The sequence below is a fragment of the Sceloporus occidentalis genome, unplaced genomic scaffold, assembly GCF_023333645.1.
Source record: "Sceloporus occidentalis isolate IW3139 unplaced genomic scaffold, rSceOcc1.0.p SCAF_206, whole genome shotgun sequence".
NCBI lineage: Eukaryota > Metazoa > Chordata > Lepidosauria > Squamata > Phrynosomatidae > Sceloporus > Sceloporus occidentalis.
The window spans coordinates 67,705-86,538 of NW_028317186.1; the positions used below are offsets into that span (position 1 = coordinate 67,705).

Sequence of the window (18,834 nt, forward strand, 5' to 3'; positions counted from 1 at the left end):
GTCTTTGAAAGCTTGGCTGCTGTGGGCCATGAAAGAGTGGCAAAGAACTCTGCACATCTACCACGCGTTACTTTCTTCACCTGGCTTGTGTTTTTGTGACGGGTTCGGAAAGTTCTGCACGGGTTTTTTTCATACCAGAGCTCTCCTACAAGCAAGCAATATCCTCGTAAGAGCAAAAGAGCAGGAAGTAGTGCTCATTCTTTGGAGAATCGTCTTGCTGCCAACCCTGGAAGAACACGTCCCTCCCCTTGAAGGGAAATGGTGACTGAAAGGCCTTAATGACTTTTCACTGAAGCTTTCCCTTTTTTGGTTTAAAGAAAGTACAGGAAGAAGCTCCCATGTATGCAGCAGCACGTCATCCACCAGAATCTATCTTCCCCTTGTAAGAAGCCATTGGATGACGTGCCCTGCTGTGGACCTTCGCGTTGCAGCCCGTCGTGTTGACCTACCTCATATCCATCTGTCATATCTCCATGTTGTATCCCGAGCCGAGTGTGCGAGTCGTCGTCGTCACAAAGGACCAGCTATGCCAATTTCATCAGAGAGGTGTGGATTTTTTTATGATCCTTGACAGTTGGGAGTGCCTTTCAGCACCATGAGGTGAAAGTGTGCATTTTGTCCCAGAAAGTAGAGGTGAGACCTCGTTTGCATTTTGCCTTAAAGATCTGGGGCTTTTCTCTGGGAAAATGTTTCCTTCTGGGCCTTTTCTAGAGACACCTTTGTCAAATGCCAGTTTAATTAGCATAACAGTTCCCACAATGCTCTGCTCTGGCTCAATGTCCACCTATGCCTAGCCAAAACCTTAATGAGCGCTCATTGGGCATGCATTATCTACCAAAGCAGCCAGAAGGTTAGCTTTGCGCAGTGGCAGTATCATAGTCCATGAGGTGTTAACCGAGGCGTGATTATTGCTAATTGAAAACTATTCCCAATACCCCGCCATGATGACTTGAAAAATAGTCAGCAATGGCAATTTTCGATAGTCTCTTGTGAGACTGGCATGCCTGGTTAAAAACAGATGAATCACCTTAAGTCTTTGAAAGCTTGGCTGCTGTGGGCCATGAAAGAGTGGCAAAGAACTCTGCACATCTACCACGCGTTACTTTCTTCACCTGGCTTGTGTTTTTGTGACGGGTTCGGAAAGTTCTGCACGGGTTTTTTTCATACCAGAGCTCTCCTACAAGCAAGCAATATCCTCGTAAGAGCAAAAGAGCAGGAAGTAGTGCTCATTCTTTGGAGAATCGTCTTGCTGCCAACCCTGGAAGAACACGTCCCACCCCTTGAAGGGAAATGGTGACTGAAAGGCCTTAATGACTTTTAACTGAAGCTTTCCCTTTTTTGGTTTAAAGAAAGTACAGGAAGAAGCTCCCATGTATGCAGCAGCACGTCATCCACCAGAATCTATCTTCCCCTTGTAAGAAGCCATTGGATGACGTGCCCTGCTGTGGACCTTCGCGTTGCAGCCCGTCGTGTTGACCTACCTCATATCCATCTGTCATATCTCCATGTTGTATCCCGAGCCGAGTGTGCGAGTCGTCGTCGTCACAAAGGACCAGCTATGCCAATTTCATCAGAGAGGTGTGGATTTTTTTATGATCCTTGACAGTTGGGAGTGCCTTTCAGCACCATGAGGTGAAAGTGTGCATTTTGTCCCAGAAAGTAGAGGTGAGACCTCGTTTGCATTTTGCCTTAAAGATCTGGGGCTTTTCTCTGGGAAAATGTTTCCTTCTGGGCCTTTTCTAGAGACACCTTTGTCAAATGCCAGTTTAATTAGCATAACAGTTCCCACAATGCTCTGCTCTGGCTCAATGTCCACCTATGCCTAGCCAAAACCTTAATGAGCGCTCATTGGGCATGCATTATCTACCAAAGCAGCCAGAAGGTTAGCTTTGCGCAGTGGCAGTATCATAGCCCATGAGGTGTTAACCGAGGCGTGATTATTGCTAATTGAAAACTATTCCCAATACCCCGCCATGATGACTTGAAAAATAGTTAGCAATGGCAATTTTTGATAGTCTCTTGTGAGACTGGCATGCCTGGTTAAAAACAGATGAATCACCTTAAGTCTTTGAAAGCTTGGCTGCTGTGGGCCATTAAAGAGTGGCAAAGAACTCTGCACATCTACCACGCGTTACTTTCTTCACCTGGCTTGTGTTTTTGTGACGGGTTCGGAAAGTTCTGCACGGGTTTTTTTCATACCAGAGCTCTCCTACAAGCAATATCCTCGTAAGAGCAAAAGAGCAGGAAGTAGTGCTCATTCTTTGGAGAATCGTCTTGCTGCCAACCCTGGAAGAACACGTCCCTCCCCTTGAAGGGAAATGGTGACTGAAAGGCCTTAATGACTTTTCACTGAAGCTTTCCCTTTTTTGGTTTAAAGAAAGTACAGGAAGAAGCTCCCATGTATGCAGCAGCACGTCATCCACCAGAATCTATCTTCCCCTTGTAAGAAGCCATTGGATGACGTGCCCTGCTGTGGACCTTCGCGTTGCAGCCCGTCGTGTTGACCTACCTCATATCCATCTGTCATATCTCCATGTTGTATCCCGAGCCGAGTGTGCGAGTCGTCGTCGTCACAAAGGACCAGCTATGCCAATTTCATCAGAGAGGTGTGGATTTTTTTATGATCCTTGACAGTTGGGAGTGCCTTTCAGCACCATGAGGTGAAAGTGTGCATTTTGTCCCAGAAAGTAGAGGTGAGACCTCGTTTGCATTTTGCCTTAAAGATCTGGGGCTTTTCTCTGGGAAAATGTTTCCTTCTGGGCCTTTTCTAGAGACACCTTTGTCAAATGCCAGTTTAATTAGCATAACAGTTCCCACAATGCTCTGCTCTGGCTCAATGTCCACCTATGCCTAGCCAAAACCTTAATGAGCGCTCATTGGGCATGCATTATCTACCAAAGCAGCCAGAAGGTTAGCTTTGCGCAGTGGCAGTATCATAGCCCATGAGGTGTTAACCGAGGCGTGATTATTGCTAATTGAAAACTATTCCCAATACCCCGCCATGATGACTTGAAAAATAGTCAACAAGGGCAATTTTTGATAGTCTCTTGTGAGACTGGCATGCCTGGTTAAAAACAGATGAATCACCTTAAGTCTTTGAAAGCTTGGCTGCTGTGGGCCATGAAAGAGTGGCAAAGAACTCTGCACATCTACCACGCGTTACTTTCTTCACCTGGCTTGTGTTTTTGTGACGGGTTCGGAAAGTTCTGCACGGGTTTTTTTCATACCAGAGCTCTCCTACAAGCAATATCCTCGTAAGAGCAAAAGAGCAGGAAGTAGTGCTCATTCTTTGGAGAATCGTCTTGCTGCCAACCCTGGAAGAACACGTCCCTCCCCTTGAAGGGAAATGGTGACTGAAAGGCCTTAATGACTTTTCACTGAAGCTTTCCCTTTTTTGGTTTAAAGAAAGTACAGGAAGAAGCTCCCATGTATGCAGCAGCACGTCATCCACCAGAATCTATCTTCCCCTTGTAAGAAGCCATTGGATGACGTGCCCTGCTGTGGACCTTCGCGTTGCAGCCCGTCGTGTTGACCTACCTCATATCCATCTGTCATATCTCCATGTTGTATCCCGAGCCGAGTGTGCGAGTCGTCGTCGTCACAAAGGACCAGCTATGCCAATTTCATCAGAGAGGTGTGGATTTTTTTATGATCCTTGACAGTTGGGAGTGCCTTTCAGCACCATGAGGTGAAAGTGTGCATTTTGTCCCAGAAAGTAGAGGTGAGACCTCGTTTGCATTTTGCCTTAAAGATCTGGGGCTTTTCTCTGGGAAAATGTTTCCTTCTGGGCCTTTTCTAGAGACACCTTTGTCAAATGCCAGTTTAATTAGCATAACAGTTCCCACAATGCTCTGCTCTGGCTCAATGTCCACCTATGCCTAGCCAAAACCTTAATGAGCGCTCATTGGGCATGCATTATCTACCAAAGCAGCCAGAAGGTTAGCTTTGCGCAGTGGCAGTATCATAGCCCATGAGGTGTTAACCGAGGCGTGATTATTGCTAATTGAAAACTATTCCCAATACCCCGCCATGATGACTTGAAAAATAGTCAACAAGGGCAATTTTTGATAGTCTCTTGTGAGACTGGCATGCCTGGTTAAAAACAGATGAATCACCTTAAGTCTTTGAAAGCTTGGCTGCTGTGGGCCATGAAAGAGTGGCAAAGAACTCTGCACATCTACCACGCGTTACTTTCTTCACCTGGCTTGTGTTTTTGTGACGGGTTCGGAAAGTTCTGCACGGGTTTTTTTCATACCAGAGCTCTCCTACAAGCAATATCCTCGTAAGAGCAAAAGAGCAGGAAGTAGTGCTCATTCTTTGGAGAATCGTCTTGCTGCCAACCCTGGAAGAACACGTCCCTCCCCTTGAAGGGAAATGGTGACTGAAAGGCCTTAATGACTTTTCACTGAAGCTTTCCCTTTTTTGGTTTAAAGAAAGTACAGGAAGAAGCTCCCATGTATGCAGCAGCACGTCATCCACCAGAATCTATCTTCCCCTTGTAAGAAGCCATTGGATGACGTGCCCTGCTGTGGACCTTCGCGTTGCAGCCCGTCGTGTTGACCTACCTCATATCCATCTGTCATATCTCCATGTTGTATCCCGAGCCGAGTGTGCGAGTCGTCGTCGTCACAAAGGACCAGCTATGCCAATTTCATCAGAGAGGTGTGGATTTTTTTATGATCCTTGACAGTTGGGAGTGCCTTTCAGCACCATGAGGTGAAAGTGTGCATTTTGTCCCAGAAAGTAGAGGTGAGACCTCGTTTGCATTTTGCCTTAAAGATCTGGGGCTTTTCTCTGGGAAAATGTTTCCTTCTGGGCCTTTTCTAGAGACACCTTTGTCAAATGCCAGTTTAATTAGCATAACAGTTCCCACAATGCTCTGCTCTGGCTCAATGTCCACCTATGCCTAGCCAAAACCTTAATGAGCGCTCATTGGGCATGCATTATCTACCAAAGCAGCCAGAAGGTTAGCTTTGCGCAGTGGCAGTATCATAGCCCATGAGGTGTTAACCGAGGCGTGATTATTGCTAATTGAAAACTATTCCCAATACCCCGCCATGATGACTTGAAAAATAGTCAGCAATGGCAATTTTTGATAGTCTCTTGTGAGACTGGCATGCCTGGTTAAAAACAGATGAATCACCTTAAGTCTTTGAAAGCTTGGCCGCTGTGGGCCATGAAAGAGTGGCAAAGAACTCTGCACATCTACCACGCGTTACTTTCTTCACCTGGCTTGTGTTTTTGTGACGGGTTCGGAAAGTTCTGCACGGGTTTTTTTCATACCAGAGCTCTCCTACAAGCAAGCAATATCCTCGTAAGAGCAAAAGAGCAGGAAGTAGTGCTCATTCTTTGGAGAATCGTCTTGCTGCCAACCCTGGAAGAACACGTCCCACCCCTTGAAGGGAAATGGTGACTGAAAGGCCTTAATGACTTTTCACTGAAGCTTTCCCTTTTTTGGTTTAAAGAAAGTACAGGAAGAAGCTCCCATGTATGCAGCAGCACGTCATCCACCAGAATCTATCTTCCCCTTGTAAGAAGCCATTGGATGACGTGCCCTGCTGTGGACCTTCGCGTTGCAGCCCGTCGTGTTGACCTACCTCATATCCATCTGTCATATCTCCATGTTGTATCCCGAGCCGAGTGTGCGAGTCGTCGTCGTCACAAAGGACCAGCTATGCCAATTTCATCAGAGAGGTGTGGATTTTTTTATGATCCTTGACAGTTGGGAGTGCCTTTCAGCACCATGAGGTGAAAGTGTGCATTTTGTCCCAGAAAGTAGAGGTGAGACCTCGTTTGCATTTTGCCTTAAAGATCTGGGGCTTTTCTCTGGGAAAATGTTTCCTTCTGGGCCTTTTCTAGAGACACCTTTGTCAAATGCCAGTTTAATTAGCATAACAGTTCCCACAATGCTCTGCTCTGGCTCAATGTCCACCTATGCCTAGCCAAAACCTTAATGAGCGCTCATTGGGCATGCATTATCTACCAAAGCAGCCAGAAGGTTAGCTTTGCGCAGTGGCAGTATCATAGCCCATGAGGTGTTAACCGAGGCGTGATTATTGCTAATTGAAAACTATTCCCAATACCCCGCCATGATGACTTGAAAAATAGTCAACAAGGGCAATTTTTGATAGTCTCTTGTGAGACTGGCATGCCTGGTTAAAAACAGATGAATCACCTTAAGTCTTTGAAAGCTTGGCTGCTGTGGGCCATGAAAGAGTGGCAAAGAACTCTGCACATCTACCACGCGTTACTTTCTTCACCTGGCTTGTGTTTTTGTGACGGGTTCGGAAAGTTCTGCACGGGTTTTTTTCATACCAGAGCTCTCCTACAAGCAATATCCTCGTAAGAGCAAAAGAGCAGGAAGTAGTGCTCATTCTTTGGAGAATCGTCTTGCTGCCAACCCTGGAAGAACACGTCCCTCCCCTTGAAGGGAAATGGTGACTGAAAGGCCTTAATGACTTTTCACTGAAGCTTTCCCTTTTTTGGTTTAAAGAAAGTACAGGAAGAAGCTCCCATGTATGCAGCAGCACGTCATCCACCAGAATCTATCTTCCCCTTGTAAGAAGCCATTGGATGACGTGCCCTGCTGTGGACCTTCGCGTTGCAGCCCGTCGTGTTGACCTACCTCATATCCATCTGTCATATCTCCATGTTGTATCCCGAGCCGAGTGTGCGAGTCGTCGTCGTCACAAAGGACCAGCTATGCCAATTTCATCAGAGAGGTGTGGATTTTTTTATGATCCTTGACAGTTGGGAGTGCCTTTCAGCACCATGAGGTGAAAGTGTGCATTTTGTCCCAGAAAGTAGAGGTGAGACCTCGTTTGCATTTTGCCTTAAAGATCTGGGGCTTTTCTCTGGGAAAATGTTTCCTTCTGGGCCTTTTCTAGAGACACCTTTGTCAAATGCCAGTTTAATTAGCATAACAGTTCCCACAATGCTCTGCTCTGGCTCAATGTCCACCTATGCCTAGCCAAAACCTTAATGAGCGCTCATTGGGCATGCATTATCTACCAAAGCAGCCAGAAGGTTAGCTTTGCGCAGTGGCAGTATCATAGCCCATGAGGTGTTAACCGAGGCGTGATTATTGCTAATTGAAAACTATTCCCAATACCCCGCCATGATGACTTGAAAAATAGTCAACAAGGGCAATTTTTGATAGTCTCTTGTGAGACTGGCATGCCTGGTTAAAAACAGATGAATCACCTTAAGTCTTTGAAAGCTTGGCTGCTGTGGGCCATGAAAGAGTGGCAAAGAACTCTGCACATCTACCACGCGTTACTTTCTTCACCTGGCTTGTGTTTTTGTGACGGGTTCGGAAAGTTCTGCACGGGTTTTTTTCATACCAGAGCTCTCCTACAAGCAATATCCTCGTAAGAGCAAAAGAGCAGGAAGTAGTGCTCATTCTTTGGAGAATCGTCTTGCTGCCAACCCTGGAAGAACACGTCCCTCCCCTTGAAGGGAAATGGTGACTGAAAGGCCTTAATGACTTTTCACTGAAGCTTTCCCTTTTTTGGTTTAAAGAAAGTACAGGAAGAAGCTCCCATGTATGCAGCAGCACGTCATCCACCAGAATCTATCTTCCCCTTGTAAGAAGCCATTGGATGACGTGCCCTGCTGTGGACCTTCGCGTTGCAGCCCGTCGTGTTGACCTACCTCATATCCATCTGTCATATCTCCATGTTGTATCCCGAGCCGAGTGTGCGAGTCGTCGTCGTCACAAAGGACCAGCTATGCCAATTTCATCAGAGAGGTGTGGATTTTTTTATGATCCTTGACAGTTGGGAGTGCCTTTCAGCACCATGAGGTGAAAGTGTGCATTTTGTCCCAGAAAGTAGAGGTGAGACCTCGTTTGCATTTTGCCTTAAAGATCTGGGGCTTTTCTCTGGGAAAATGTTTCCTTCTGGGCCTTTTCTAGAGACACCTTTGTCAAATGCCAGTTTAATTAGCATAACAGTTCCCACAATGCTCTGCTCTGGCTCAATGTCCACCTATGCCTAGCCAAAACCTTAATGAGCGCTCATTGGGCATGCATTATCTACCAAAGCAGCCAGAAGGTTAGCTTTGCGCAGTGGCAGTATCATAGCCCATGAGGTGTTAACCGAGGCGTGATTATTGCTAATTGAAAACTATTCCCAATACCCTGCCATGATGACTTGAAAAATAGTCAGCAATGGCAATTTTTGATAGTCTCTTGTGAGACTGGCATGCCTGGTTAAAAACAGATGAATCACCTTAAGTCTTTGAAAGCTTGGCCGCTGTGGGCCATGAAAGAGTGGCAAAGAACTCTGCACATCTACCACGCGTTACTTTCTTCACCTGGCTTGTGTTTTTGTGACGGGTTCGGAAAGTTCTGCACGGGTTTTTTTCATACCAGAGCTCTCCTACAAGCAAGCAATATCCTCGTAAGAGCAAAAGAGCAGGAAGTAGTGCTCATTCTTTGGAGAATCGTCATGCTGCCAACCCTGGAAGAACACGTCCCACCCCTTGAAGGGAAATGGTGACTGAAAGGCCTTAATGACTTTTCACTGAAGCTTTCCCTTTTTTGGTTTAAAGAAAGTACAGGAAGAAGCTCCCATGTATGCAGCAGCACGTCATCCACCAGAATCTATCTTCCCCTTGTAAGAAGCCATTGGATGACGTGCCCTGCTGTGGACCTTCGCGTTGCAGCCCGTCGTGTTGACCTACCTCATATCCATCTGTCATATCTCCATGTTGTATCCCGAGCCGAGTGTGCGAGTCGTCGTCGTCACAAAGGACCAGCTATGCCAATTTCATCAGAGAGGTGTGGATTTTTTTATGATCCTTGACAGTTGGGAGTGCCTTTCAGCACCATGAGGTGAAAGTGTGCATTTTGTCCCAGAAAGTAGAGGTGAGACCTCGTTTGCATTTTGCCTTAAAGATCTGGGGCTTTTCTCTGGGAAAATGTTTCCTTCTGGGCCTTTTCTAGAGACACCTTTGTCAAATGCCAGTTTAATTAGCATAACAGTTCCCACAATGCTCTGCTCTGGCTCAATGTCCACCTATGCCTAGCCAAAACCTTAATGAGCGCTCATTGGGCATGCATTATCTACCAAAGCAGCCAGAAGTTTAGCTTTGCGCAGTGGCAGTATCATAGCCCATGAGGTGTTAACCGAGGCGTGATTATTGCTAATTGAAAACTATTCCCAATACCCCGCCATGATGACTTGAAAAATAGTCAGCAATGGCAATTTTTGATAGTCTCTTGTGAGACTGGCATGCCTGGTTAAAAACAGATGAATCACCTTAAGTCTTTGAAAGCTTGGCTGCTGTGGGCCATGAAAGAGTGGCAAAGAACTCTGCACATCTACCACGCGTTACTTTCTTCACCTGGCTTGTGTTTTTGTGACGGGTTCGGAAAGTTCTGCACGGGTTTTTTTCATACCAGAGCTCTCCTACAAGCAAGCAATATCCTCGTAAGAGCAAAAGAGCAGGAAGTAGTGCTCATTCTTTGGAGAATCGTCTTGCTGCCAACCCTGGAAGAACACGTCCCTCCCCTTGAAGGGAAATGGTGACTGAAAGGCCTTAATGACTTTTCACTGAAGCTTTCCCTTTTTTGGTTTAAAGAAAGTACAGGAAGAAGCTCCCATGTATGCAGCAGCACGTCATCCACCAGAATCTATCTTCCCCTTGTAAGAAGCCATTGGATGACGTGCCCTGCTGTGGACCTTCGCGTTGCAGCCCGTCGTGTTGACCTACCTCATATCCATCTGTCATATCTCCATGTTGTATCCCGAGCCGAGTGTGCGAGTCGTCGTCGTCACAAAGGACCAGCTATGCCAATTTCATCAGAGAGGTGTGGATTTTTTTATGATCCTTGACAGTTGGGAGTGCCTTTCAGCACCATGAGGTGAAAGTGTGCATTTTGTCCCAGAAAGTAGAGGTGAGACCTCGTTTGCATTTTGCCTTAAAGATCTGGGGCTTTTCTCTGGGAAAATGTTTCCTTCTGGGCCTTTTCTAGAGACACCTTTGTCAAATGCCAGTTTAATTAGCATAACAGTTCCCACAATGCTCTGCTCTGGCTCAATGTCCACCTATGCCTAGCCAAAACCTTAATGAGCGCTCATTGGGCATGCATTATCTACCAAAGCAGCCAGAAGGTTAGCTTTGCGCAGTGGCAGTATCATAGTCCATGAGGTGTTAACCGAGGCGTGATTATTGCTAATTGAAAACTATTCCCAATACCCCGCCATGATGACTTGAAAAATAGTCAGCAATGGCAATTTTCGATAGTCTCTTGTGAGACTGGCATGCCTGGTTAAAAACAGATGAATCACCTTAAGTCTTTGAAAGCTTGGCTGCTGTGGGCCATGAAAGAGTGGCAAAGAACTCTGCACATCTACCACGCGTTACTTTCTTCACCTGGCTTGTGTTTTTGTGACGGGTTCGGAAAGTTCTGCACGGGTTTTTTTCATACCAGAGCTCTCCTACAAGCAAGCAATATCCTCGTAAGAGCAAAAGAGCAGGAAGTAGTGCTCATTCTTTGGAGAATCGTCTTGCTGCCAACCCTGGAAGAACACGTCCCACCCCTTGAAGGGAAATGGTGACTGAAAGGCCTTAATGACTTTTAACTGAAGCTTTCCCTTTTTTGGTTTAAAGAAAGTACAGGAAGAAGCTCCCATGTATGCAGCAGCACGTCATCCACCAGAATCTATCTTCCCCTTGTAAGAAGCCATTGGATGACGTGCCCTGCTGTGGACCTTCGCGTTGCAGCCCGTCGTGTTGACCTACCTCATATCCATCTGTCATATCTCCATGTTGTATCCCGAGCCGAGTGTGCGAGTCGTCGTCGTCACAAAGGACCAGCTATGCCAATTTCATCAGAGAGGTGTGGATTTTTTTATGATCCTTGACAGTTGGGAGTGCCTTTCAGCACCATGAGGTGAAAGTGTGCATTTTGTCCCAGAAAGTAGAGGTGAGACCTCGTTTGCATTTTGCCTTAAAGATCTGGGGCTTTTCTCTGGGAAAATGTTTCCTTCTGGGCCTTTTCTAGAGACACCTTTGTCAAATGCCAGTTTAATTAGCATAACAGTTCCCACAATGCTCTGCTCTGGCTCAATGTCCACCTATGCCTAGCCAAAACCTTAATGAGCGCTCATTGGGCATGCATTATCTACCAAAGCAGCCAGAAGGTTAGCTTTGCGCAGTGGCAGTATCATAGCCCATGAGGTGTTAACCGAGGCGTGATTATTGCTAATTGAAAACTATTCCCAATACCCCGCCATGATGACTTGAAAAATAGTTAGCAATGGCAATTTTTGATAGTCTCTTGTGAGACTGGCATGCCTGGTTAAAAACAGATGAATCACCTTAAGTCTTTGAAAGCTTGGCTGCTGTGGGCCATTAAAGAGTGGCAAAGAACTCTGCACATCTACCACGCGTTACTTTCTTCACCTGGCTTGTGTTTTTGTGACGGGTTCGGAAAGTTCTGCACGGGTTTTTTTCATACCAGAGCTCTCCTACAAGCAATATCCTCGTAAGAGCAAAAGAGCAGGAAGTAGTGCTCATTCTTTGGAGAATCGTCTTGCTGCCAACCCTGGAAGAACACGTCCCTCCCCTTGAAGGGAAATGGTGACTGAAAGGCCTTAATGACTTTTCACTGAAGCTTTCCCTTTTTTGGTTTAAAGAAAGTACAGGAAGAAGCTCCCATGTATGCAGCAGCACGTCATCCACCAGAATCTATCTTCCCCTTGTAAGAAGCCATTGGATGACGTGCCCTGCTGTGGACCTTCGCGTTGCAGCCCGTCGTGTTGACCTACCTCATATCCATCTGTCATATCTCCATGTTGTATCCCGAGCCGAGTGTGCGAGTCGTCGTCGTCACAAAGGACCAGCTATGCCAATTTCATCAGAGAGGTGTGGATTTTTTTATGATCCTTGACAGTTGGGAGTGCCTTTCAGCACCATGAGGTGAAAGTGTGCATTTTGTCCCAGAAAGTAGAGGTGAGACCTCGTTTGCATTTTGCCTTAAAGATCTGGGGCTTTTCTCTGGGAAAATGTTTCCTTCTGGGCCTTTTCTAGAGACACCTTTGTCAAATGCCAGTTTAATTAGCATAACAGTTCCCACAATGCTCTGCTCTGGCTCAATGTCCACCTATGCCTAGCCAAAACCTTAATGAGCGCTCATTGGGCATGCATTATCTACCAAAGCAGCCAGAAGGTTAGCTTTGCGCAGTGGCAGTATCATAGCCCATGAGGTGTTAACCGAGGCGTGATTATTGCTAATTGAAAACTATTCCCAATACCCCGCCATGATGACTTGAAAAATAGTCAACAAGGGCAATTTTTGATAGTCTCTTGTGAGACTGGCATGCCTGGTTAAAAACAGATGAATCACCTTAAGTCTTTGAAAGCTTGGCTGCTGTGGGCCATGAAAGAGTGGCAAAGAACTCTGCACATCTACCACGCGTTACTTTCTTCACCTGGCTTGTGTTTTTGTGACGGGTTCGGAAAGTTCTGCACGGGTTTTTTTCATACCAGAGCTCTCCTACAAGCAAGCAATATCCTCGTAAGAGCAAAAGAGCAGGAAGTAGTGCTCATTCTTTGGAGAATCGTCTTGCTGCCAACCCTGGAAGAACACGTCCCACCCCTTGAAGGGAAATGGTGACTGAAAGGCCTTAATGACTTTTCACTGAAGCTTTCCCTTTTTTGGTTTAAAGAAAGTACAGGAAGAAGCTCCCATGTATGCAGCAGCACGTCATCCACCAGAATCTATCTTCCCCTTGTAAGAAGCCATTGGATGACGTGCCCTGCTGTGGACCTTCGCGTTGCAGCCCGTCGTGTTGACCTACCTCATATCCATCTGTCATATCTCCATGTTGTATCCCGAGCCGAGTGTGCGAGTCGTCGTCGTCACAAAGGACCAGCTATGCCAATTTCATCAGAGAGGTGTGGATTTTTTTATGATCCTTGACAGTTGGGAGTGCCTTTCAGCACCATGAGGTGAAAGTGTGCATTTTGTCCCAGAAAGTAGAGGTGAGACCTCGTTTGCATTTTGCCTTAAAGATCTGGGGCTTTTCTCTGGGAAAATGTTTCCTTCTGGGCCTTTTCTAGAGACACCTTTGTCAAATGCCAGTTTAATTAGCATAACAGTTCCCACAATGCTCTGCTCTGGCTCAATGTCCACCTATGCCTAGCCAAAACCTTAATGAGCGCTCATTGGGCATGCATTATCTACCAAAGCAGCCAGAAGGTTAGCTTTGCGCAGTGGCAGTATCATAGCCCATGAGGTGTTAACCGAGGCGTGATTATTGCTAATTGAAAACTATTCCCAATACCCCGCCATGATGACTTGAAAAATAGTTAGCAATGGCAATTTTTGATAGTCTCTTGTGAGACTGGCATGCCTGGTTAAAAACAGATGAATCACCTTAAGTCTTTGAAAGCTTGGCTGCTGTGGGCCATTAAAGAGTGGCAAAGAACTCTGCACATCTACCACGCGTTACTTTCTTCACCTGGCTTGTGTTTTTGTGACGGGTTCGGAAAGTTCTGCACGGGTTTTTTTCATACCAGAGCTCTCCTACAAGCAAGCAATATCCTCGTAAGAGCAAAAGAGCAGGAAGTAGTGCTCATTCTTTGGAGAATCGTCTTGCTGCCAACCCTGGAAGAACACGTCCCACCCCTTGAAGGGAAATGGTGACTGAAAGGCCTTAATGACTTTTCACTGAAGCTTTCCCTTTTTTGGTTTAAAGAAAGTACAGGAAGAAGCTCCCATGTATGCAGCAGCACGTCATCCACCAGAATCTATCTTCCCCTTGTAAGAAGCCATTGGATGACGTGCCCTGCTGTGGACCTTCGCGTTGCAGCCCGTCGTGTTGACCTACCTCATATCCATCTGTCATATCTCCATGTTGTATCCCGAGCCGAGTGTGCGAGTCGTCGTCGTCACAAAGGACCAGCTATGCCAATTTCATCAGAGAGGTGTGGATTTTTTTATGATCCTTGACAGTTGGGAGTGCCTTTCAGCACCATGAGGTGAAAGTGTGCATTTTGTCCCAGAAAGTAGAGGTGAGACCTCGTTTGCATTTTGCCTTAAAGATCTGGGGCTTTTCTCTGGGAAAATGTTTCCTTCTGGGCCTTTTCTAGAGACACCTTTGTCAAATGCCAGTTTAATTAGCATAACAGTTCCCACAATGCTCTGCTCTGGCTCAATGTCCACCTATGCCTAGCCAAAACCTTAATGAGCGCTCATTGGGCATGCATTATCTACCAAAGCAGCCAGAAGGTTAGCTTTGCGCAGTGGCAGTATCATAGCCCATGAGGTGTTAACCGAGGCGTGATTATTGCTAATTGAAAACTATTCCCAATACCCCGCCATGATGACTTGAAAAATAGTCAGCAATGGCAATTTTTGATAGTCTCTTGTGAGACTGGCATGCCTGGTTAAAAACAGATGAATCACCTTAAGTCTTTGAAAGCTTGGCTGCTGTGGGCCATGAAAGAGTGGCAAAGAACTCTGCACATCTACCACGCGTTACTTTCTTCACCTGGCTTGTGTTTTTGTGACGGGTTCGGAAAGTTCTGCACGGGTTTTTTTCATACCAGAGCTCTCCTACAAGCAAGCAATATCCTCGTAAGAGCAAAAGAGCAGGAAGTAGTGCTCATTCTTTGGAGAATCGTCTTGCTGCCAACCCTGGAAGAACACGTCCCACCCCTTGAAGGGAAATGGTGACTGAAAGGCCTTAATGACTTTTCACTGAAGCTTTCCCTTTTTTGGTTTAAAGAAAGTACAGGAAGAAGCTCCCATGTATGCAGCAGCACGTCATCCACCAGAATCTATCTTCCCCTTGTAAGAAGCCATTGGATGACGTGCCCTGCTGTGGACCTTCGCGTTGCAGCCCGTCGTGTTGACCTACCTCATATCCATCTGTCATATCTCCATGTTGTATCCCGAGCCGAGTGTGCGAGTCGTCGTCGTCACAAAGGACCAGCTATGCCAATTTCATCAGAGAGGTGTGGATTTTTTTATGATCCTTGACAGTTGGGAGTGCCTTTCAGCACCATGAGGTGAAAGTGTGCATTTTGTCCCAGAAAGTAGAGGTGAGACCTCGTTTGCATTTTGCCTTAAAGATCTGGGGCTTTTCTCTGGGAAAATGTTTCCTTCTGGGCCTTTTCTAGAGACACCTTTGTCAAATGCCAGTTTAATTAGCATAACAGTTCCCACAATGCTCTGCTCTGGCTCAATGTCCACCTATGCCTAGCCAAAACCTTAATGAGCGCTCATTGGGCATGCATTATCTACCAAAGCAGCCAGAAGGTTAGCTTTGCGCAGTGGCAGTATCATAGCCCATGAGGTGTTAACCGAGGCGTGATTATTGCTAATTGAAAACTATTCCCAATACCCCGCCATGATGACTTGAAAAATAGTCAGCAATGGCAATTTTTGATAGTCTCTTGTGAGACTGGCATGCCTGGTTAAAAACAGATGAATCACCTTAAGTCTTTGAAAGCTTGGCCGCTGTGGGCCATGAAAGAGTGGCAAAGAACTCTGCACATCTACCACGCGTTACTTTCTTCACCTGGCTTGTGTTTTTGTGACGGGTTCGGAAAGTTCTGCACGGGTTTTTTTCATACCAGAGCTCTCCTACAAGCAAGCAATATCCTCGTAAGAGCAAAAGAGCAGGAAGTAGTGCTCATTCTTTGGAGAATCGTCTTGCTGCCAACCCTGGAAGAACACGTCCCACCCCTTGAAGGGAAATGGTGACTGAAAGGCCTTAATGACTTTTCACTGAAGCTTTCCCTTTTTTGGTTTAAAGAAAGTACAGGAAGAAGCTCCCATGTATGCAGCAGCACGTCATCCACCAGAATCTATCTTCCCCTTGTAAGAAGCCATTGGATGACGTGCCCTGCTGTGGACCTTCGCGTTGCAGCCCGTCGTGTTGACCTACCTCATATCCATCTGTCATATCTCCATGTTGTATCCCGAGCCGAGTGTGCGAGTCGTCGTCGTCACAAAGGACCAGCTATGCCAATTTCATCAGAGAGGTGTGGATTTTTTTATGATCCTTGACAGTTGGGAGTGCCTTTCAGCACCATGAGGTGAAAGTGTGCATTTTGTCCCAGAAAGTAGAGGTGAGACCTCGTTTGCATTTTGCCTTAAAGATCTGGGGCTTTTCTCTGGGAAAATGTTTCCTTCTGGGCCTTTTCTAGAGACACCTTTGTCAAATGCCAGTTTAATTAGCATAACAGTTCCCACAATGCTCTGCTCTGGCTCAATGTCCACCTATGCCTAGCCAAAACCTTAATGAGCGCTCATTGGGCATGCATTATCTACCAAAGCAGCCAGAAGGTTAGCTTTGCGCAGTGGCAGTATCATAGCCCATGAGGTGTTAACCGAGGCGTGATTATTGCTAATTGAAAACTATTCCCAATACCCCGCCATGATGACTTGAAAAATAGTCAACAAGGGCAATTTTTGATAGTCTCTTGTGAGACTGGCATGCCTGGTTAAAAACAGATGAATCACCTTAAGTCTTTGAAAGCTTGGCTGCTGTGGGCCATGAAAGAGTGGCAAAGAACTCTGCACATCTACCACGCGTTACTTTCTTCACCTGGCTTGTGTTTTTGTGACGGGTTCGGAAAGTTCTGCACGGGTTTTTTTCATACCAGAGGTCTCCTACAAGCAAGCAATATCCTCGTAAGAGCAAAAGAGCAGGAAGTAGTGCTCATTCTTTGGAGAATCGTCATGCTGCCAACCCTGGAAGAACACGTCCCACCCCTTGAAGGGAAATGGTGACTGAAAGGCCTTAATGACTTTTCACTGAAGCTTTCCCTTTTTTGGTTTAAAGAAAGTACAGGAAGAAGCTCCCATGTATGCAGCAGCACGTCATCCACCAGAATCTATCTTCCCCTTGTAAGAAGCCATTGGATGACGTGCCCTGCTGTGGACCTTCGCGTTGCAGCCCGTCGTGTTGACCTACCTCATATCCATCTGTCATATCTCCATGTTGTATCCCGAGCCGAGTGTGCGAGTCGTCGTCGTCACAAAGGACCAGCTATGCCAATTTCATCAGAGAGGTGTGGATTTTTTTATGATCCTTGACAGTTGGGAGTGCCTTTCAGCACCATGAGGTGAAAGTGTGCATTTTGTCCCAGAAAGTAGAGGTGAGACCTCGTTTGCATTTTGCCTTAAAGATCTGGGGCTTTTCTCTGGGAAAATGTTTCCTTCTGGGCCTTTTCTAGAGACACCTTTGTCAAATGCCAGTTTAATTAGCATAACAGTTCCCACAATGCTCTGCTCTGGCTCAATGTCCACCTATGCCTAGCCAAAACCTTAATGAGCGCTCATTGGGCATGCATTATCTACCAAAGCAGCCAGAAGTTTAGCTTTGCGCAGTGGCAGTATCATAGCCCATGAGGTGTTAACCGAGGCGTGATTATTGCTAATTGAAAACTATTCCCAATACCCCGCCATGATGACTTGAAAAATAGTCAGCAATGGCAATTTTTGATAGTCTCTTGTGAGACTGGCATGCCTGGTTAAAAACAGATGAATCACCTTAAGTCTTTGAAAGCTTGGCTGCTGTGGGCCATGAAAGAATGGCAAAGAACTCTGCACATCTACCACGCGTTACTTTCTTCACCTGGCTTGTGTTTTTGTGACGGGTTCGGAAAGTTCTGCACGGGTTTTTTTCATACCAGAGCTCTCCTACAAGCAAGCAATATCCTCGTAAGAGCAAAAGAGCAGGAAGTAGTGCTCATTCTTTGGAGAATCGTCTTGCTGCCAACCCTGGAAGAACACGTCCCTCCCCTTGAAGGGAAATGGTGACTGAAAGGCCTTAATGACTTTTCACTGAAGCTTTCCCTTTTTTGGTTTAAAGAAAGTACAGGAAGAAGCTCCCATGTATGCAGCAGCACGTCATCCACCAGAATCTATCTTCCCCTTGTAAGAAGCCATTGGATGACGTGCCCTGCTGTGGACCTTCGCGTTGCAGCCCGTCGTGTTGACCTACCTCATATCCATCTGTCATATCTCCATGTTGTATCCCGAGCCGAGTGTGCGAGTCGTCGTCGTCACAAAGGACCAGCTATGCCAATTTCATCAGAGAGGTGTGGATTTTTTTATGATCCTTGACAGTTGGGAGTGCCTTTCAGCACCATGAGGTGAAAGTGTGCATTTTGTCCCAGAAAGTAGAGGTGAGACCTCGTTTGCATTTTGCCTTAAAGATCTGGGGCTTTTCTCTGGGAAAATGTTTCCTTCTGGGCCTTTTCTAGAGACACCTTTGTCAAATGCCAGTTTAATTAGCATAACAGTTCCCACAATGCTCTGCTCTGGCTCAATGTCCACCTATGCCTAGCCAAAACCTTAATGAGCGCTCATTGGGCATGCATTATCTACCAAAGCAGCCAGAAGGTTAGCTTTGCGCAGTGGCAGTATCATAGTCCATGAGGTGTTAACCGAGGCGTGATTATTGCTAATTGAAAACTATTCCCAATACCCCGCCATGATGACTTGAAAAATAGTCAGCAATGGCAATTTTCGATAGTCTCTTGTGAGACTGGCATGCCTGGTTAAAAACAGATGAATCACCTTAAGTCTTTGAAAGCTTGGCTGCTGTGGGCCATGAAAGAGTGGCAAAGAACTCTGCACATCTACCACGCGTTACTTTCTTCACCTGGCTTGTGTTTTTGTGACGGGTTCGGAAAGTTCTGCACGGGTTTTTTTCATACCAGAGCTCTCCTACAAGCAAGCAATATCCTCGTAAGAGCAAAAGAGCAGGAAGTAGTGCTCATTCTTTGGAGAATCGTCTTGCTGCCAACCCTGGAAGAACACGTCCCACCCCTTGAAGGGAAATGGTGACTGAAAGGCCTTAATGA

General features: G+C 46.2%; 18 non-coding genes across 18 annotated transcripts; all 18 read left to right on the forward strand.

Annotated features, from left to right (window-relative positions):
• Positions 1 to 853: 853 nt before the first annotated feature.
• Positions 854 to 995, forward strand: LOC149277728 (U4 spliceosomal RNA). Its single transcript, XR_016278986.1, has one exon. It is a non-coding gene; the product is annotated as a U4 spliceosomal RNA (small nuclear RNA).
• Positions 996 to 1,885: 890 nt separating this feature from the next.
• Positions 1,886 to 2,027, forward strand: LOC149277729 (U4 spliceosomal RNA). The gene has a single exon (XR_016278904.1). It is a non-coding gene; the product is annotated as a U4 spliceosomal RNA (small nuclear RNA).
• An 886-nt stretch (positions 2,028 to 2,913) lies between these two features.
• On the forward strand, positions 2,914 to 3,055 carry LOC149277730 (U4 spliceosomal RNA). The gene has a single exon (XR_016278927.1). It is a non-coding gene; the product is annotated as a U4 spliceosomal RNA (small nuclear RNA).
• An 886-nt stretch (positions 3,056 to 3,941) lies between these two features.
• Positions 3,942 to 4,083, forward strand: LOC149277731 (U4 spliceosomal RNA). Its single transcript, XR_016278928.1, has one exon. It is a non-coding gene; the product is annotated as a U4 spliceosomal RNA (small nuclear RNA).
• An 886-nt stretch (positions 4,084 to 4,969) lies between these two features.
• On the forward strand, positions 4,970 to 5,111 carry LOC149277732 (U4 spliceosomal RNA). The gene has a single exon (XR_016278960.1). It is a non-coding gene; the product is annotated as a U4 spliceosomal RNA (small nuclear RNA).
• Positions 5,112 to 6,001: 890 nt separating this feature from the next.
• On the forward strand, positions 6,002 to 6,143 carry LOC149277733 (U4 spliceosomal RNA). Its single transcript, XR_016278930.1, has one exon. It is a non-coding gene; the product is annotated as a U4 spliceosomal RNA (small nuclear RNA).
• Positions 6,144 to 7,029: 886 nt separating this feature from the next.
• Positions 7,030 to 7,171, forward strand: LOC149277734 (U4 spliceosomal RNA). The gene has a single exon (XR_016278931.1). It is a non-coding gene; the product is annotated as a U4 spliceosomal RNA (small nuclear RNA).
• Positions 7,172 to 8,057: 886 nt separating this feature from the next.
• On the forward strand, positions 8,058 to 8,199 carry LOC149277735 (U4 spliceosomal RNA). The gene has a single exon (XR_016278943.1). It is a non-coding gene; the product is annotated as a U4 spliceosomal RNA (small nuclear RNA).
• An 890-nt stretch (positions 8,200 to 9,089) lies between these two features.
• On the forward strand, positions 9,090 to 9,231 carry LOC149277736 (U4 spliceosomal RNA). Its single transcript, XR_016278972.1, has one exon. It is a non-coding gene; the product is annotated as a U4 spliceosomal RNA (small nuclear RNA).
• An 890-nt stretch (positions 9,232 to 10,121) lies between these two features.
• On the forward strand, positions 10,122 to 10,263 carry LOC149277737 (U4 spliceosomal RNA). Its single transcript, XR_016278987.1, has one exon. It is a non-coding gene; the product is annotated as a U4 spliceosomal RNA (small nuclear RNA).
• An 890-nt stretch (positions 10,264 to 11,153) lies between these two features.
• On the forward strand, positions 11,154 to 11,295 carry LOC149277738 (U4 spliceosomal RNA). The gene has a single exon (XR_016278905.1). It is a non-coding gene; the product is annotated as a U4 spliceosomal RNA (small nuclear RNA).
• Positions 11,296 to 12,181: 886 nt separating this feature from the next.
• LOC149277739 (U4 spliceosomal RNA) lies at positions 12,182 to 12,323 on the forward strand. Its single transcript, XR_016278932.1, has one exon. It is a non-coding gene; the product is annotated as a U4 spliceosomal RNA (small nuclear RNA).
• Positions 12,324 to 13,213: 890 nt separating this feature from the next.
• Positions 13,214 to 13,355, forward strand: LOC149277740 (U4 spliceosomal RNA). Its single transcript, XR_016278906.1, has one exon. It is a non-coding gene; the product is annotated as a U4 spliceosomal RNA (small nuclear RNA).
• An 890-nt stretch (positions 13,356 to 14,245) lies between these two features.
• On the forward strand, positions 14,246 to 14,387 carry LOC149277741 (U4 spliceosomal RNA). The gene has a single exon (XR_016278984.1). It is a non-coding gene; the product is annotated as a U4 spliceosomal RNA (small nuclear RNA).
• Positions 14,388 to 15,277: 890 nt separating this feature from the next.
• On the forward strand, positions 15,278 to 15,419 carry LOC149277742 (U4 spliceosomal RNA). The gene has a single exon (XR_016278996.1). It is a non-coding gene; the product is annotated as a U4 spliceosomal RNA (small nuclear RNA).
• An 890-nt stretch (positions 15,420 to 16,309) lies between these two features.
• Positions 16,310 to 16,451, forward strand: LOC149277743 (U4 spliceosomal RNA). The gene has a single exon (XR_016278933.1). It is a non-coding gene; the product is annotated as a U4 spliceosomal RNA (small nuclear RNA).
• Positions 16,452 to 17,341: 890 nt separating this feature from the next.
• LOC149277744 (U4 spliceosomal RNA) lies at positions 17,342 to 17,483 on the forward strand. The gene has a single exon (XR_016279007.1). It is a non-coding gene; the product is annotated as a U4 spliceosomal RNA (small nuclear RNA).
• Positions 17,484 to 18,373: 890 nt separating this feature from the next.
• Positions 18,374 to 18,515, forward strand: LOC149277745 (U4 spliceosomal RNA). Its single transcript, XR_016278988.1, has one exon. It is a non-coding gene; the product is annotated as a U4 spliceosomal RNA (small nuclear RNA).
• The last annotated feature ends 319 nt before the right edge of the window (positions 18,516 to 18,834 follow it).